The 15,524-nt window shown below is 33.1% G+C and overlaps 1 protein-coding gene across 4 annotated transcripts in view; it reads right to left on the reverse strand.

Annotated features, from left to right (window-relative positions):
• The window catches only part of fam49ba (family with sequence similarity 49 member Ba), a 46,934-nt gene that overhangs the window by 26,034 nt on the left and 5,376 nt on the right, over positions 1-15,524 (reverse strand). Inside the window, exon 1 of one of the 4 annotated variants that reach the window (XM_073912925.1) lies at positions 5,768-5,951. The exons of the other annotated variants lie outside the window; for them this stretch is intronic. The gene's annotated coding sequence lies outside the window, so the exon portion shown is untranslated. Of the gene's footprint in view, positions 1-5,767; positions 5,952-15,524 lie in introns of those variants that run through there. 4 annotated transcript variants of the gene reach the window in all.

Genomic DNA, 15,524 nt, shown 5'->3' on the forward strand with positions numbered 1-15,524 from the left:
AATGACTATGAATTATTTACTTTTGTTTTGCCAATAAAAATTATTACACACTTTCATTAATGCAAAATATTGTACTTCTGATTATTGTCAACAATCCAAATCTGTCAGTAAAGTTCCCCTCCCTATAAGCTGAGGGCTAAACACTGGTAAGAGGAATCATATGTTCCCTAAAAAGAGCTCACTCTCATTCTTATTCATCGCTCTGAGCTCAGCGCTCCTGCAGTGAGTCACAGATAAAATAGCATCATCCACAAAAAAAAACAAACACACACAACAAGAAGAACATCAATACTATTAAAGACCAAGGCCTGAAGAGAAAGTTTGTTTATATCTTTGAAGGACTTTGCGTCTCCTCAGAAAGTAGGTAAATGGGTTGCTCCGCTTGGCGTCTCACTGACCTACAGTACAGCGAGTGGGGGTGTGCAGTCTTTATATCTTGGCATTCAGGATTTAAGCAACCTAAGGGACTAAATAAGCAGTGCTGTCTTGATCTGTCTTGAACCGCTAAGCCTCCTGTCAGCTTTACACCCCTGAGTTTATTTTGGGGGGGGGATGGGACCATCTGAACTGAGGCGGCTCATTTGACTATAACACACACACCCTGCGATTCTATTGGCTGAGGAGGGAGACAGAACATTCTGCTGTTTCCATGGAGCCCAAAAATATTTTCCAAGCCAAAATGTGCCGTCAGCCAATAGCGGCAGAGTAAAGGAGCACTCGACGGGACTTAAAAAGTGCTTGAATAAATTAATCATGAGTTCAGCACTATGAAGAAAAAGAAACGTGGCTAAATTGGGGAGAAAAGTGGAACAGTTTGACTGAGTAAACCTTTAAAGATGTTTCTAAACACTTATAAATGTCATTTCATCAAGAACTATTTAAAATACATTTAAATTATAAATATACAAACTTATCAAAAGCAAAGTGAGGAGCGACGATTTTACTGTAAGATGAGCTTAAAAGTTAAGCTTAAAAACTACAATATAAATAAAATTTTTAATAACACATTAAAATTGATTTATAAATTATGTAATACATTTTATGGTAATTAATTAACCAACCAAATTGGGTCATTAATTATATACAGAAATAAAGTTAAATATATTTACACAAAAACACATAAATACAACTACACTATTTTATCTTTGCATTATTTTAAATAATTAGCAGTAATTAATTGTATATATTAAATATTTACAATAATTATTTGCAATACAATTAATTGTTAAAAATGAATTAAAAATATATAATATTTAATGATTTAATATAAAATCCATTTCTTTTATATTGTTTAAAAGTTGAGCTTAAAAACTACAACATCAATCTTATTTATAATAACATAAAAAATAAAATAAAATTAATGTAATACATTTTATGGTAATTAATTAATTAGCAAAATTGGGTATTAAATTATTTACAGAAATAAATGTAAACATATTTACACAAAAACACAAATACGATATTCATAAACTTGAATATTTTATCTTATATTATTTAACATTAAGCGCATAAAAATGATATATAAATTATGTAATAGTTTTTATGGTAATTAATTAACCCAATTGGGTCATTAATTATGTACAGAAAAATTGTTTAAATGTATTTACACAAAAACACACATAAATACAACTACAATATTTGTAAACTTAAATATTTTATCTTTGCATTATTTCAAACACTAATTAGCAGTTAATAATTGTACATATTATTTAATTATATAAATTATTTGCAATACTATTAACTACTAAAATTTAATAGAAAAAATATAATATTTAACAATATAATATAAAATCCATTTATTTTAGATTGTTTAAAAACTGAGCTTAAAAACTACAATATTAATCTAGTTTATAATAACATATAACAAAAATTATATTTAAATTTTGCAGTCGATTTTATGGTAATGAATTAACAGAATTGGGTCATTAATTATATACAGTAATAAATGTAAACATATTTACACAAAAATACACAAATACAAATACAATATTCGTAAACTTGAATATTTTATCTTTGTATTATGGGAGAGCCGGGCACAAAGTAACACTTTTTGGTTTTGGCCAAATAATGAACAAAGTAATGGGATTAGACAAACCCTATTTTTGAACACAAGCTTCTCCTACAAATGAGTACTGAAATTATTATCGCCGGACCTATGATTTCTGTGCAGTACTGCCAAAAGTGCCAGGAGTAAAAATGTAACTATTTACCCTACCTGCGGGGCAAGTTGTAACAGTTAGAGGGATTCAAAAAAAATAAAATAAATAAATCAGATTTCACACAATTCATTTAAATCCAGTTTACTTTAAATAGTAGCTATTGTATATTTTCTCAGTACTTAACTCTTTTTTTTATTCAACATAGCACAGTGTGTTTATTTATTTTTTGGATAAACACATTTGGATTTACTTGTATTATTATCCATTATTATACAATGCATTTATTTGCATTATTAGAAATAAAATAATCCATCTACTCCATCTTTTAGCCTAGAAGACGGTAATCCCAACAATATAAGATTTTAAGTACATAGTTTCACAGATTCTTTTTAAATATAAAAATATTGACTATGATGAAAAACACTTTTATGCTGCAAAAACGGTTCCTCCTGAGTTTATCATTTAAATTTTGTCGAACTTTTTCAATAATTGGCACAAAGACGTCTCCCGACACTGTGGTGAAAACCTTGGAAGCCCCTGAGTAAATATTTAGTTTTAGCATAAGAAATAAATGAATAACAAACTAAGAAAAAAAAAAAAGTACAAAGGCCATTTTACAAACAGCTGGACAACATATCATCCAGTAAGCATAAGAGAAAAAAAATCTAATTAAATATTAAAACAAATTATAATTTACAGAGAAATGTGAAGCCTCCACAACTTAACAGTCAGCATTACTGGAATAAAATATATTTGGGTTCCAGATTTTTAAAAAGATATGTTTGGTTGCCATCCCATATCGCAATTTTTCCCTGGGCAACACATAATTTAAGCTCCTAATCCAGGTTTCAAAGACAGGCACATAATCTGACTTCCAATTTTGTAAAAATGTATTCTTTGCTAATATCATACACAAAGAGACTGCCTGTGATATACATTTACGCTCCACTATTTCAAATACTAATTAGCAGTAATTAATTGTACATCTTAAATAGTTTGCAATACTATTAATTATTGCAATTCAATTCATACATAATATTTGATGATATAAAAATCCATTTTTTAGACTGTTTAAAAGTTGAGCTTAAAAACTACAAAATCAATCAGATTTATAAAAACATATAACAAACATTTCATACAAATTGTGTAATATATTTTATGGTAATAAAGAATTGGGTCATTAATTTTATACAGAAATAAAATTAAACATTTACATAAAACACACATAAGTAATACAATAACTCCAATATTCATAAACTTGAATATTTTATCTTTGTATTATTTAATTGTATTATTTAATTGTACATAAGTATAATATTTATACAAATTATTTGCAATACTATTAATTATTGCAATTTAATTAGTAAAATATAATACATTTAATAATATAATGAATAAATATAATAACGGAATAAAATTTCTTTTTTTTTGGCTGTTTGAAAATATGATTTTATTTTTTCCCCATAATCTTAATATAGAATATAATAATATAAAATCTTAATATAAAGAGGGCCAGAAAAAAATGAAACAGAAGAAAAAACTTTAGCTTTACAGAAAGTATAAGCTTAATATCCCAAATCCTGTTATCAGCATCATGTGTGTGGGTTTACAGCAGTGGAGGTGATCAGAAAGAGAGAGAGAGAGATGGGGTGTTTTAGATCATGGGTGTGTGTGAATGCAGCTTCTCACTGCAGCACTCATTCAGCCACATGTTCCACCACGTGTTTTCAGCTCTACTACTACACTACAACCAGCCAATCAGAGACCAGCAGAGCAGCCGAGAGGAGGGGCAGCAGCTCTGCGGCAGTGCAGACGACACTCGCTCCTCCTGACCCAGATTCCTGCACCGCCACGTCACTCTGGGTTAACATTAACCCCAGCATGGAGGAGACACACGGGTGAATTCACAGCAGAGTCCCCACGGCAGACACACACACAGACAGACACGGAATAAGTCTTACCTTACCTTTGAAATTAAATGCAGCTAAAACCTCTTGTGATAAAAGCAATTTTAACTGTTAAATTTAGTACATAAATACATATATAATGGAGTTTACAATATAATAATTTATCAAGATCTGATTCAGGGTTCATTAATTAAGAATATTAAATATTAAAAATAAATAAAAGCTAATAAAAGCACTAGAATATATATATATATATATATATATATATATATATATATATATATATATATATATATATATATATATATATATATATATATATATATATACACACGAGACTTATTATTTTCAAATAATTAAGTAAGTTCTGGAGTATGTTACTCTTGCTTATACTACAGTTACCACACCTAATGTTCAGATGCTGAATTTGATGCGTCAGGTTTTTTCACAGTGATATGGAACTGTAAAACTGTCAAGACATTCCTGGAACTGCTTTATAGAGTGTTTATCTGAATAGAGTTGGTCATCAGCCAATCAGAATCAAGCAATCGACAGGCTCGTAGTATAAATGTGAATAATATATTTATTCATTTATTCATTCATTCATTTTCTTGTCAGCTTAGTCCCTTTATTAATCCGGGGTCGCCACAGCAGAATGAACCGCCAACTTATCCAGCCCATTTTTACACAGCGGATGCCCTTCCAGCCGTAACCCATCTCTGGGAAACATCCACACACACATTCACACACACTCATACACTACGGACAATTTATCTTACCCAATTCACCTGTGCCGCATGTCTTTGGACTGTGGGGGAAACCGGAGGAACCCGGAGGAAACCCACGCTGGTTCGCTGAGGATCGAACCAGCGACCTTCTTGCTGTGAGGAGACAGCACTACCTACTGTGCCACTGCGTCACTATATATATATATATATATATATATATATATATATATATATATATATATATATATATATAAATAAATGTACACGTTTGTTATATATTTTTCTTTTCTGTATCATTATTATTAGCACTCCTGTTAAATGTTGATTATTTTTCAAAGACTTTATAAGTGAGGTTTAGTAATTTCCTCTTATTTTATTTCTTACAGAGGAAAAAGGTCTTATTACATTTAGTTTTTGACTGAAATAAAAGTAGTTTTAAATTTCTTTTTTTAAATAGAGGCTTGTAATATTGACCCTAAAAACTAAAGACATTATGTTGTTGTTTTTTTTTAAATGGCTATAGAAAAAAACCCTCACTCATTATCCTTCATTTGCTCACTGAAACTCAAATCAACTGAGTATTGTAAAACCCAATAAGTCAAGTCAACTCAAACTATTTGAGGAAACCAATTGCAATAAACCATAGGAGTTAAAAAAACTAATAATTATGTGTACTGTAAACTTACTCCACTTAAACTGAAGTAATGAGCTATTATTAAGAGTTCAAAACTCTTTTCAAATGAGTAGAATCAACTTTGTCAATTTTGAGTGAACTACACTCATTTCATTTGATAAACGTTAACTGTTGGGTTTTACAGTGTTGTAACGGATCAGAGAGAAGACAAAGGTGGATTAACAGAAAGCATGGATATTTACGGATACTTAAAACAAACAATGTAAAAGAGGGTTATTCAGAACAGAAATATCATCAACACCAATATAATAAAAGAAAACATAACAAACAGAACTTAACTGCGGGTGGTAATTGAAACAAGATGATTCCGGTGGAGGTAAACACAGTACAGGATTCACAGGACAACAAACGGGATGACAGACAAACTGATGAGCAGGCACACAAACAAACAAGATACAAATGACAGATACATGCTATAAAGCTGAAGAGAAAAAAAGTCAGTGTACTAACAAGCAGACTAGACAGTGAATAAGTGAATGTTTCAGGCTTATATAGTGTGAGCGGTGATGAGCAACAGGTGAAATTGATTAGCATTCTGGTGATTGAGGCCGTGCAGGTGCAGTGAATGAATCTGACAGTCCGGAAGGATTCCTGACAGTACTGTTTGCATACGTATGTTCGATTTTTTTTTTTCATGTGTTGTCAAAGACAAAATTTGATTTCTTTCATTTAGATCAACAGAATCTCCAGCTACGACCCTCCTCATAAACAGTATTATACACCAACATACAAGCATGCTATGGACCTGAACAGTGCAGTGGCTTGCTTTATATCCAATGAAAAGAAAGAAATCCAAAGACCCCTTTTCAGGTTCTGTGTTTAACGAAGACAGCAGAAATCAATGATTTATTTGAATTATTAATATTATTTTTTATCATACTTCCAGAATCGTGCAAAGTTGCCATATCGAAATGAACTGCCTACAAAAAACCCACTGTTGTCCAAGAACTTGCCCAATTAACCTAGTTAACACTTTAAATCACACTTAAATACTAATGTAGCAAGGCATTATTATGTCTTCATACTTTATATTTGGCAAATAAAAACTAAACAAATTAGTTGTATTTCTATACATGTACACATACTGTACAACAAAGAACAATATTCAAGGTTATATTAAACTTTTACTAAATTCAGGCAGCCCAGAAATCCAGAGTTTGATGTCATAAGATGGGAATGAGACACGTGTGTGTTAGTGTCCTGGACACTCAGTCTACTCTGCACACAAGCATGCAGGACTGACCAGCTGTGACAGAACACACTCCCTCACTCCTCCACTGCGTGATATCTGCACCTTCATAAGCCACAGTACAGCACACACAGACTTGATCAAGTAATGTCAAACGTCTGCTGCATCATGCCATGAAACTATATTCACACTATATTCACTGTTTCTGTGATATGGCCGAGTCTGCTGTAGATCTGCAGCTCTCAGCTGAACTTTACATGAACCTGTGAACAAACGCACATCTCGGATCCCTTGTGTGATCACGAGCCCGAAGAGACAGAAGAGATGCAGACACAACACCCTGAAGCACGCAGAGCTGTCAATGAACATTCACACCTCCAAGCAGACGTTTCCATCCGAAGCTTCATATAACCTCGCATGTGATACTGTGTCTGTCTTCATTTTAAATATGAAGAACAGGGCATGAGGCGGCAAGTTGGGGTGACCTTGACAAAGCTACAGAAATACCGTTTCATTTCTGCTTCGTAGCAGGAGGGTTACAGACTGTATACAGTATGCGCGCAGACAGTGGAAATGAAAGGGTTTTACTGCCTCCTGGTGGACATGAGGTGCACTGACAGGGCAGATCTAATGCAGACGACCTCGCCCTTCTCACCTCACATCACCGTCTGCTCTACTCTCACAGACCGACTCACGACTATTTACAGAAAATATATTCTTATATTAGCATTGCAGCAACAAACAGGATGCTGAGGTCTACTTTCAATGCAAGCAATTCACTCATTTTAATTACAAAAGCAAACGAAAAAGCTTTTGTTGTAATGGAGAATGTTGGCTTAAAACAACACGTCAAAATGCGTTGAGGGAAAATGTAAAACACTTCACAATAAAAAAAATATATATATATGATTGTTTGGCCACTATCAAAAATAATACTTTTTTCCTTATATCAAAAAATTAAATAATATAAAAAATAATAACAATTGTTATTATTATTTTTACTTTATGGACTAAATGAACTAAAGCATTGCTCATTAAATACAGTTCATATAAAAAAGTAAACAAATATGGACAAAAATATGATAAACAACATGATAAATATATGAATGTTAATATAATAAAGATGTATGAAGACCGGGTCAGATTACACAAATTTGTCATGATTTCTTTAGTGTAGGGTGTCGTGTGGATTCATAAATGACAAATGGGCATCGTGACACAAGACGCAATGTTTCTTCTCGTGTAATGTGGCATAGTTGATGACAACCGATACCATGCATGCAATGCCTCACGACACCATCACAGAAAGTCTAGCATGTTTCATTTTTTTCTCATTCTTCACGATGAGTTTCATCATCATTTCAGCACATAATTTCTCGGTTATCCAAGCGGGTGCTGCCGTGAATGTGCTGGTCAGGTAATCAAAAAATAAATTGTATATTTGCTTATGGGTGGGTCATTGGTTATGCAAACTTTAATTACCTTTTCTAGAAATATTAAGGTGTTTTAAGCAATTTTATCTGACAGACATCTTCACTCCAATGAGTTTCTTAGTTCTCTCACACTTCCAACAGAGTTTATTCCTCTGAGGTAATCTGGGAACATGTTAATCTGCGAATACACTGCGAAAGCATTTCCTGCTTATTCAAATTTGTCATTAATAGTAAAAATAGTTTATATAGGCTTCGCTGAAACTGTGAATATTTCACTTTAATTTTATTTAGACTAGATTATTTTATTTAACAAACCAACACAATCCCACGGCAATTCATGTTTTGGTGCATATAGCAGACTTGTTTTGAAGCGCTTCACCTCAGATGTTAATCGGTTTTCTTGTTTATAGATAACTGACCAACAAAAGATGCATTAAAATAGAAAAATTAAGATTAAAATATAGTATCACAGTATCGTATCACAAATCTCATTTATGTATTTGCTCATTTCTTCATATGTCATTATATTAAAGATTTTTTCTTGAGCATCTGATTTTCCTTGGTGCTTATGTGCTGTCTCGGTGAGTTCAGGCGAGGAATTGTTTAATAAGCAACCCTGGCAGGAAAATATACATTTAGATTTCAAAGAAAAAATCTTGATGTCAAAAAGGAAATATTGTCACCCTGGAATTATAAGGTTCTATCTGGGGTCTGAATGATTTTGAGATATTGAGCTTCAAAGTTTTTGCAATTCATAGCAAACAGTATGTGTGTAACATTTGTTTTTTTTAAATAAGAAAGTCTTAAAATGTAAACGACTTATAAAAAAACATCCCATAATGTAAATAAGTTGTCATTTAATAAGAACATGTCAATAACTCAATTTTGACAAAAAATGTCAGATAGAACCTTATAATTTTAAGGTGACGATACACCTTTGATCCTGTCCAAATGCCCTTAGATAATGTAGGTCTTAGTTGTCAGCAAGCATCAGTGTTTACTGAAATTGAAATAAGATAAATAAAATAAAATTTGAAATTAAGATAAGAAATTTTGTTATAGCAACACTTGTGACTGCTTTGGAAAATAATGCTTGCTGTAGACGTCATGGGATTACTGATTGTGAAGGAACGTGTGGTCTGGCACATTTGTTATGCACAACAAGTCAAGATTTTTTCAAGAAAATAGTGACTTTCGTAACTGACAATAAAAATCAGGTTCTGAACGGGGCTTTGAGAAAACACAACAGTTATGTTAATGTTGTTCCTATGATTGCTGAACCGAACTACAAATCCCAGAAGTCATTGCTCCAATCACTCCTGCCACAGCTGACAGTCATCTGGACAGACACACACACATGTACATACAGCTGAAACTCATCTTCATTAATTACCTGAACTACAGACTTACTTTCACACAAACTTTGAGTCTTGTTCACTGTTAGCATAATGAAGCATTTTCCTTGTCTTGCCTTCCCATGTATTTGGACCCTTGTTTCTTCTATTGTTTATGCTGTTATGCTGCCTGTTCTGACCATTTGCCTGTTATTTTGACCACGTTCTTTAGATTACTCTTATGCTCCAGTTTGACCATTACCTGCCCGACTACTCTTGATTATTAAACTACACGTGGATGTAACAGTTATTTTAAGTCCAGTTAGATGTTAACCATAACAATGCGATTTGTTAAACCAAATATAAAGCCGATACCTTTGTTTGTCAATATGACAGTGCACTAAATACATTAATGTTGCTATAATAAAAATATAGACTCAACGGCCACTTTATTAGGTACACCTTAAGTAGTACTGGGTTGGACCCACTTTTCTTTCAGAACTGCCTTACTCTTTGTAGCATAGATTTAACAATGTACTGGAAAATTTCTCAGAGATGTTGGTCCATATTAACATGATAGCATCATGCAGATGCTGCAGATTTGTCAGCTGCACATCTATGATGCAAATCTCCCGTTCCATCAGAAGATGGCTACACTGTGGTCATAAAGGGATGGACATGGTCAGCAACAATAATCAGGTAGGCTGTGTCGTTGACATGATGTTTAATTGGTGCTAATGGGCCCAAAGTGTGCCAAGAAAATATCCCCAACATTATTACACCACCACCACCACCCGCCTGAACTGTTGATACAAGGCAGGATGGATCCATGCTTCCATGTTGTTGATGCCAAATTCTGACCCTACCATCTGAATATCGCAGCAGAAATCTAGACAGACCAGCAACGTTTTTCCAATCTTCTATTGTCCAATTTGTGAATTGTAGCCTCAGTTTCTTGTTCTTAGCTGACAGGAGGGGCACTCGATGTGGTCTTCTGCTGCTGTAGTCCATCCGCCTCAAGGTTTGACATGTTGAGCATTCAGAGATGTTCTTCTGAATACCTCGGTTGTAGCGAGTGGTTATTTTAGTAAATGTTGCCTTTCTATTAGCTGGAACCAGTCTGGCCATTCTCCTTTGAACTCACAGAACTACTGAACTAGATTTTTTCTCCTTTTCTGACCATTCTCTGTAAACCATAGAGATGGTTGTGCGTTAAAATCCCAGTAGATCAGCAGTTTCTGAAATACTCAGACCAGCCCATCTGGCACCAACAACCATGCCACGTTCAAAGTCACTTAAATCACCTTTCTTCCCCATTCCGATGCTCGGTTTGAACTGCAGCAGATCGTCTTGACCATGTCAACATGCCTAAATGCATTGAGTTGCTGCCATGTAATTGGCTGATGAGAAATTTGTGTTAACAAACAGTTGGACAGGTGAACCTAATAAAGTTTAATGATTTAACCAATCATAATTCATAATTTAAAGTATACAACAGTATTATGTACTTGACCATGTAATGATATTTTTCTCGGATTTAATAAAACAGAAATTATTAAAAAGCTGAACAGCAAAAGATGGATGGATGGATATAACTTTTTTGTTTATTTTAACATCTTTTTTATTTGTTATTATTTTATTACAATTAATGGTAATATATACTAGCAATATATTGAGTCATAATAATGCTTTTATTTAAATACACTTTTTATAAAATAAAAACAATTAAGGACATTAAATAAATTTGTGCTCCATGGAAAATAACTATTTGATTAATAGAAATCTTACTATGTAAAACATTTATTAAAAATGTTAAATAAATAAATAAATTAAAAAAACATGATGATTCTTTAATCTTGGTCATTTTCATGCGCTTTACTTGAAAACAAAAGCATTGTATATATATATATATATAGAGAGAGAGAGAGAGAGAGAGAGAGAGAGAGAGAGATATATATATATATATAGAGAGAGAGAGAGAGAGAGAGAGAGAGAGAGAGAGAGAGAGAGAGAGAGAAAGAGAGAGAGAGAAAGAGAGAGAGAGATAGAGAAAAGACATTTATAAGTGTCTTCTCCTTTTAGGGTGTTATTTAGATGCAAAAATGGTGGTTTGACATGTCTGCTGCCAAGCAACACTAAAATTATTTATGCACTTCTTTCTCCTCTCTGCTTAAAATAATAGTCCATTTAGATAATATTTATTACATAGATTGCGTTTCAATAAATCTCACTGCGACAGGCAGTTACAATCTGCTGTCAACACCAGGAAGAGGCAGAAGATTTATGCCTCATATGCAATAATGTTTGATATATTCAGACCAGACACATGTAATTCTGTTAGATCATCTCGATAGACAGTAATCTCGATCTGTTTCTTGTTATAATTCAGTGATGTTGTTTACAGTCTCACAGGCTGCAGTATTTTCACCCTGAATTTAGATGAAAGACAGTTTGACGTGTGCTATTTATACTGCTAGCATGTTTTATAGTGTGCAAGACTGTCCAGGTCTGAAAATAGCAAAGCTCAGAGCTCCTAAAGAGATAAAATTCTGTCATAATTTACTCATCCTTCACTTGTTTCAAATCAGTCTAAACTTCTTTCATCTGTTAAACTGAAAGGTTGATACTGAAGAGAACAGCCATTAACTTCCATAGATTAGTTCGACTATTGATGTCTTTTGCTTATTTTTTCCCAACATGTTTCAGAATATATTAGTTTGTGTTTAACAGATGAACCAGTGAAAGTTTAGAACCACTTGAGGTGGGGTAAATGGTGAGATATTTCCGTATAACAAACATCTACACGCTTTTTACGGCATCCCATCATTCAGCATATTCAGCAACACACATAACCCAAAATTGTAAGATGTTGAGGAAAAGTTCATTTAATTAGATATCACAACTTTATTTACCTTTATTTTTTTATTGGTGCAAAGATGAGTATTTCTTTTGCGGAAAACATCTACAATTTCTTTTGCTCAATTAAAACCACAACAAAATTCAGTCCTACTTTATATTGTGGCCTTAAATTATATGTACTTACACTGAATTAAATAATTTGTTACAACGTACTTAATGCGTAAATACATGATGTTACATTGTACTTGTACTTAATTAAACATCTGCATGTAATTACACCTACAATATAATTAGGCTGTTGTCCATCTCTTACACCTTAATCAACCAACCAACAGGTCCACATTGGTACCTTAAAGATACAAATCAGTAGTTAAAAAGTACAAACATATGCCTTTGTGGAATCTGTGTGAACCTGTTAGGTACAAAAGTGTACCCTTTGAAAAAGTAAATGGCCCCAGTGACAGCTCTTGATATGAAACATACCACAGTGACCTGTAATTAAGCCTCAAAGTCCAAATCTGAGACAAACCTAATCAATAAAAATAAAACTCTTAATACAAAAACGGAAACTTTTGTAAAGATAAAGAAGACTGATACAAAGTGGCAAATATTATAACTTAAAACAAACTTAATAACCAAATTATTACGAAATCAAACAACCTGAAATGTATACATTTATACAAACACTAGCAGAGCCTTCTAACAGTTTAAGTTTCCAATGGTATGATAACCTTGGATAAAAATTTCACGGAATTGTCACTACTGCTTTAAACATCGTCGAGTCGAGTATTATGTCGGAATTCATAGAACTAAAAAAAAGTATGCAAGAAGCATGTTGATGAACTACTACTTCCAGACTACTTCCAGCGATATTCTAAAGTGTGCATCTGATGGATGCTACACTATCCCATAATGCACAGTGAGAGAATTCATGAATGGGAGTGAATATGTGACATGATGATGACAAAATGGCATCTAGTACATCCAAGCTCTACTTGTACAACTCGCATTCATACTGTATACAACGTACTTTTCTATCGGTCGAGTAGTAAATTTAAATTCAAGTGCAGTACCTACTGAGTGGTATGTGATTTTGGACGCAGACAATAAACTTTTTTTTGAGAAACATTTAAAGTATTTTAGAACAGTAAACATGTCAGGCTAAATAATTCAAATGAATCACTGACTTTTGCTGTCTTTATTCGTTTCAAAAATACAGATTTCTTTATAATTTAAAACGGCATGTTCAGATATCTTTTCTGCTAGAAATACTGTTGTCCTAAAAAAAAAACATTTATATTTTGACTTTTACAATATTTTGACATTTCCAAACATTATACCTTATACCTGTATACCTTGAAAACAGTTATCGTCCCATGGCTAATACACACCACATAAAATCACAGTTAAAATTATTGGCACACTCTGTAAAGATGAGCAAAGAAGGCTCTGAAAATAAATCTGTATGATTTGTTCTTTAGCTTTTAATGTTTAAAAGTTTATTTACAGAACTACAGTACTACAGTATGGGCTAGACTTTCAGCTAACACATTTTTCACTGAATATGTGATCCTTTGTGACATGTATAGTGCAAGTCAATGGTCTCCCATTTTTGAGATTAAAAATAGTCCAAATCAATCCCAGATGATACCCTGAGGTCTTTATGAAGCAAAAACGATTGGTCTGTACAATTACCTGAAAATGATTCACAATATTATTAGCTTTTATAAACAGCATGGGTAAACAGTTTTTGGAGTGTTAAAGCATGAGCTTCCAGTCACTAGATGATGTATGGCCGAGTGCACACTCAGGCGTGAGGTGACAAGCGTGAGAATGCACAATTTTGCTAATATGGTTCTTACCTGTGATTGACAACAGATGCAGCAACTGCTATAAATTCCACTCATTGACATGACATGTACTGTGTGTACTGTGATACTGACAGGACTCCATTCTGTGAAATGAACTCACGCCTGACTGTGCGCTTGCACATATGTCAACTAGTGACAAGACGCACGTGCTCACTACACTTTTGCACAAGAACGATTTCTCCATGCTGTGGATTAACGCTAATAATGTGAATAAAGTTCAGTTTCTTACATAATATAATAATATTATATTATAACATAACATAATATTACACAATATCACTAAGGCCCACAGATTAAGCTAAAAATCTGAAGGGAAAAAGTCACCAACATCTTCGATGACCTTAGAGTAAGTAAAATTATCTGTAAATGTTTATTTATGTGTGAAATATCCCTTTATTGTGAAATGAGAAAATGACCTGGATGATTTTAGATTTTAGGATGATTTTTAGTTTAGTTTTCAGTTGAGCATAAATCTCCATTTTAAGGTATCTCAATTGGATTCAGGTCAGTAAATGTTCATTCTTAGGTAAACTATACTTTTAACGTAAAATGAAAACATGACCTGGATCATTTTACTTTAAAATTATGAAAACAACTATCAAACCAAATAAATAACTTAAATATGTGGTTAATTTAAAATAGACAAAACATGCAATCGTGAGTTTTCTTTAGTCCATTACAATGTACATGGTAAATTAAACCACCTGACAAACTGTGCATTTGCAAATTTCATGTGTCTGATTTAGAGACATTAGCAGCATACTGTAACACAATCCATAAAAAAACATAAGTATGCTTTGGCTTTAGGCTACTTTCAGAAGCTGAAATATACCAATATAGTTTAACAATATGAAATATTTCAACTTAAATCCACTTTATAAATGAACACTTTGGATTTGAAATAAATAAATCTCAAAGTTAACTTGAAAATGTCCCAACACGCTGCCATGAGCTTGCTTTATCTCTCTCAAATGCTTTCCTGCACTCGCTAACACAACTTCTGCATGCTACTGAAATGCTGGATTCACTTCTCTACAGCTCTTCCAAAGAAAAAAACCAAGAAGCATGGAAAAATGCCACAGGCAGGAACATGAGAAACCTTAACGTGAGCCGCAGCTATCGGGCCTGTAAGGACATGCTGCCCGTGGCATGACAGCACAGGTGTTTCTGTTCCCTCCTGTGCTGATTTTCTGCATGTACTGCTGAAAAACACACAAGCTCTGTTTTTAGACAGTGTCTAAACGTCTTTTTTTACAGCTTTGCCACAACACTGCCACAAGAAATAGATCAATTCGATAATCTATGTGTGATACACAAATCCCCATATACTTACTAAAAATTAGAAGAAAT

The sequence above is a fragment of the Danio rerio genome, chromosome 2 (genome assembly GCF_049306965.1).
Source record: "Danio rerio strain Tuebingen ecotype United States chromosome 2, GRCz12tu, whole genome shotgun sequence".
Lineage (NCBI taxonomy): Eukaryota > Metazoa > Chordata > Actinopteri > Cypriniformes > Danionidae > Danio > Danio rerio.